A 5351-nucleotide genomic window follows, 5' to 3' on the forward strand; every position below is an offset into this window, starting at 1 on the left:
GGGTGCGGGGGGGCGAGTGCTCGTCGGCGGCGGTGGAGGGGGATCGAGATCGTGTGTCCTCACGAATTCAAAAAGTGCCCGTGAAAATTAAAAATATTCATGATATCAAAAAGTGCCCATGAAATACAATCGAGAAATGAAGACTACGATTTAAATACAATCGATCTTAGCTAGCTATCTGTTCACAATCTTCTTGCCCTTCTTTTTCGCAAATGGAGTTCTTCTGTGGAACGGACGTCCTTTAGGTAGGGTGGTCCCGCTTCTTCTTGTGGTGTGTGCTGCTACTTCATCGTCGTCGTCATGTTCGATCTTCGGGTCGCCGTACTTGTCGAAGTCTTGCTCATTGGCTACTCCATCCATTCCGATGATCTTCCTTTTGCCTCTCCTCACGACAACACGACTGGGCTTTGACGGGTCGGTAATGAAGAAGCATTGGTCCACTTGGGAAGCCAGTACCCATGGCTCATTTTTCGCGATGACGTTTGCGCCCGCGGTCTTGGATTTGGCTTCGGGTATAACCATGGTGGTGAAATACCGGTCTTCTTTTAGGACGCTCTTGGCCCATCTGACACGGAACATCGGGACCTTCTCTCCAGCGTAGCTCAGCTCCCAGATCTCCTCGATCCTTTCGTAGTATCTGTCCTTGTCATTACCGGTGTAGGATTCCATCGTTACCCCGGAGTTCTGATAACCATTGCTCTTCATGTCCTTGTCCTCGGTGCAGAATGCGTAGCCGTTGATATCGTACGCCTCATAGGTCATCAGGTTGTGCTCGGCGCCCTGTGACAAGGCGAATATGAGTTGTTCTTCCACAGAAGAATCCTCATGTAAAGGGTACGACAGAAGCTTCTGCTTGAACCAACACGTGAAACATGAGTTGTGCTCTTTGATTATATCTCCGTCCGTCCTCTGTTGGCCTCGATCATTGTACGTCTTCTCAATAAAGGTTTTGTGCTCTACCACCCAAGGATCGACCACGTCTATGTGTTGTAGCGCGACTAGGTTTGCTCTTTCAAAGTCGGCGAGTCGACCCTCGAAGTCGACATGCATTTCGCGGCGACCCTCACGGTGACCCCATCCAGCGAGCCTGTCGAGGTGCCTGTTGATGGGCAGACCAACGGGGTTCTCGATGCCTAGATAATTCGTGCAGTAGGAGATGCACTCTTCAGTCAGAAAGCCCCTGGCTATACTTCCCTCTGGACGTGACATGTTGCGAACGTATCCTTTGATGACACCATTCATCCTTTCGAACGGCGTCATGCTGTGCAGGAACGTCGGCCCGAGTTGGATGATATCCTCCACGATATGGACCAGCAGATGCACCATAACGTCGAAGAATGCGGGCGGGAAGTACATCTCAAGCTCGCATAGTATCACCATGATCTCTTCCTATAGCCTTCTGAGTTGCCTCACGCCAATCAACTTCCGAGAGATGACGTCGAAAAAGTTGCATAGGCCAAATAGCGTTTCACGGACGTGCGCGTCCATGATCCCACGGATTGCAACTGGAAGTATCTGCGTCATCAGCACGTGACAGTCGTGAGACTTCATCCTGCTGAACTTCTGCTTCGCTGGGTCTAGGTATCTGCTTATCTTCCCCGCGTAACCGTAAGGAAGTTTTACTCCTACGAGGCAGGTGAAAAACTGCTCAATCTCCTCCTGACTTAGAGTGAAGCATGCGGGAGGGTAGTCAATTCTGGTCTTCTTGGCCTTTTTGCCTTTGCGACGAGTTTCTGTGTCCTGCTTCGCCTCATCATCATCATCATCATCATCATCATCATCATCATCATCATTAGCGTGAAGCTCCTGCCCGATGCCCATTGATTTCAAGTCTGCCCTTGCTGTCGGCCCATCTTTGGTCCTCTCTGGCATGTTGAGCAGGGTACCAAGCAGACTCTCACACACGTCCTTCGTGATATGCATGGCATCAAGGCTGTGAGGCACACGGTGGATCTTCTAGTACGGCAAGTCCTAGAAAACAGACCTCGTTTTCCATGCCTTCAGCAGTGGCTCTGGCGCCTTTCGCTTCTTTCCCGGCTCTGGCGCCTTTTGCTTCTTTCTCGGCAGTGGGCAATCTTTCCAATTTTTCAACAGCTCGTCTATTTCCTCGCCGCTCCTCGTACGTGGGCGTTTTCGGGGTTCGGTTTCACCATCGAACAGATCCTTGCGTTTCCTCCACGGGTCATCGTCGCGAAGCCACCTTCGATGTCCCATGAACATGGTTTTCGAAGATCCGGGATCTCTATCTAGCTGGCGATACGTTGTGTCATCCATGCACCTTACGCATCCAGAAAATCCATGGACTACCTGCCATGCGAGATATCCGTAACCGAGATAGTCGTGCACCGTCATGAGCAGTGCGGCTCTCATAGGGAAATATTCTTTCTCTGCGGCGTCCCACGTATTGGCTGGTGTTTTCCATAGCGTGTCTAGCTCCTCTTTCAGCAGCCCCAGATACAGATTGATATCGTTCCCTGGTTGTTTCGACCCTTCAATTAGCATACTCATGTGAATGTACTTCCTCTTCATGCACAACCAGGGGGAAGGTTGTACATCCACACAAACATAGGCCACATGCTATGTGTGCTTCTCTGGCTGCCAAACGGATTGACTCCATCGGTGCTCGCGCCCAGCATGATGTTCCTTGGATCCTTCCCAAATTCTGGGTATTCAAAGTTCAACGCTTGCCACTGGCTCGCATCCTTAGGGTGACTCAGCATCTTGTATTTTTTATTTATCTCCGGATCATTTCCGTCATCTTCCCGCTTCTTCTCCTCCCTATCCGCGTGCTAACGCTGGAGCTTTGCTACCTTAGGGTCCACGGAATACCGCTGCAGACGAGGAGTGATCGGAAAGTACCACACCGATTTTCAAAGAGCTTTCTTCCTCTTCTTGTATCGAGTGACGCCGCACACCGCACATATGGTAGACTCCGTCTGCTCGTCCCGATAAATGATGCAATTGTTCATGCACACATGGTATTTCACGTGCGGTAAATCCAGAGGACACACGATTTTCTTCGCCTCCTCGAAACTGGTCGGGCACTTGTTCCCCTTGGGAAGACGTTTGTGCCAGAATGACATGTTCTCGTCGAAGCATGCGTCAGTCATTTTGTGTTTTACCTTCATCTCCAGAGCCATGAGCGTTACTTTCAGGCGGGTATCCTCGGGCCTTCATCCTTCATACAATGGAGTAACCGTGTCTATCTCCAGTTGATCCAGCTTGGCTTTCTCTCGGGCGGCAGCTCTTGCGTTATCCATCTGCTTGAGAAGCAGTTCTTGAATATGAGGGTCCTGCACCCAGCCTCCATCGTCGTCTACTCCGGCATCTTCATCTTCATGATCATGCCCTTCGTCTTGATCTTCCTCATCATCATGTACGACATCTTCTACATGATTACTGTGTACAGCATCACCGTCGTGATCATGTCTTGGAGATTCTTCGTCTTCTCGCCCGCCCTCGCCGCGGTGGTACTTGTCTTGTTGCCCTTCCTCATTTCTTGCCCGGCCCCCATGGACGACTTCATACTCATCTTCATCACCTTGCCACCGATAGCCATCCATGAAACCACGCAAGAGCAGGTGGTCCCGCACCTGCCCGGAATCCGGGTCCGCAATAAGGCTCTTTAGCTTGCATCTTCGACACAGACATCTTATCTTCGTCTCGTTCTTTTGAAGCATCTCGGCCTTCGCGGAGCTCGAAAACCTATTCACGATGCCTTCGGTCATCGTGCGGACCATGGTCGCCTGCGGGGTAGAGCAAAACGATATTTTAGAACCAAGAAAATTTTTGGCATGATCTTCCCTAAAAATAGGACCAAAAAGAATGCATAGTGCCAAAATTCTCGCCGAAACAGAAATGAATCAACATTCCGGCAAAATATTGGCAACTATCGCATTTCAAATACCGGTACCTGCAAATACAAACATATATGCAACACCACAGACACATGCAACACCACAAACATACATAGATCTAGCTAGGCCACAAAAAGTGCATGTGCATGTTGTTGGAGTGAGCTAGGGAGAAAAAAAGTAGATCTACATCATGAAGATAGCTTTCCCCTTACTTACCTATATAAAAAAGGTAATTTCACCACTTAATTTTGATGAATCTATGGTGGAAATGAGGTGAGGAGGAGGAGGCAGCCGAAAGCTTGGAGAAGGAGGTGGAGGGAATGAAATGGGGAAAGTGAGTGGGTAGGTGTGGGGCTGTCCAAAATATCTTGCTGGGGTCCCAGGTTACTAATGGCGCACCTGCAGGTGGTGCGCCATTAGTAGTTTTGCAGAAAAGTAAAAAAATAATATATACTAATGGCACACTTTTACAGGGTGCGCCATTAGTAGTTTAAACTAGTAATGGCACACTGTGAGGCGGTGCGCCATTAGTAGTTTTGCAAAAAAAAAGAATAAAAAAAATTCAGTACTGGCGCACTCCATGTCTGGTGCGCCATTACTAGTTAGAACTAGTAATGGCGCACTTCGGTAGGATGCGCCATTAGTATGTATGTAAAAAAATTATCACTAGTGGGGCACCTATTTTCTGGTGCGCCATTAGTGTCTTCCACACTAATGGTGCATCACCAACTGGTGCGCCATTAGTATATAGTAGTGGCGCACTACTTCCCTGGTGCGCCATTAGTGTCAATCCTATCTATAGCCCTTTTCCTAGTAGTGAGGGCGGCGGTGAACACGGGGGAGGGAGTGTGTGGGTTGGGGTTGAAGCCGAAGGAGGATGGGTGTGGCGCCGCGCCATGCGGGAAGGTGATGTTAGGGTTGAAGCCTCCATGCGCATCACCGTCGGCGTAGCCAGGCAAGGGCGCGTACCCCCACTGTGGCAGTCAGAAGTTGGCCGGCCGACACGACGCTCTGCTAGCTCCCCCACGCGGCTTGTGGGCACTGGCCGACCTGTTGAGGTGGAAGGTTCACCATCCCCGCGCGAGACGCCTCCTCCTGCTCCGCCCCCGCCGCTCCGCATCCCTGGCCTTCTTTATGATGAGCCCGTTTGAAAGAACATGCGGTGCCCCCATGTTTGGTTTTGGTAATTGATGACAATCTCTGTGGACTAATGGTTGCCTTGAGTTATATTTGAAGGTTTTGTCCATAGGCTTTTCTTAGAGTACATTTGTTGGTTTCAAGGAGAGTTTTGTGATGACCAAGGTGCTATTCAAGGAATTACCTAAAGATTGGTCTTGTGAGAGGTTGATCAAGACTAAGTAAAAGAGTGAATCAAGTTGATCAACACACAAAGCGTAGAAGATGTACCAGAGGGATCAAGCGATCCCATGGTATGGTAATCATTGTCAATTACGCTTTATGTACTAACCCATGATCTTCTTGAGAGTTCTTTGT

At 49.5% G+C, this 5351-nt stretch overlaps 1 pseudogene; it reads right to left on the reverse strand.

The window, feature by feature from the left end:
* Positions 1-4931, reverse strand: part of LOC119333865 — a 14616-nt pseudogene extending 9685 nt beyond the window's left edge.
* Positions 4932-5351: the final 420 nt, after the last annotated feature.

The sequence above is a fragment of the Triticum dicoccoides genome, chromosome 7A, assembly GCF_002162155.2.
Source record: "Triticum dicoccoides isolate Atlit2015 ecotype Zavitan chromosome 7A, WEW_v2.0, whole genome shotgun sequence".
NCBI lineage: Eukaryota > Viridiplantae > Streptophyta > Magnoliopsida > Poales > Poaceae > Triticum > Triticum dicoccoides.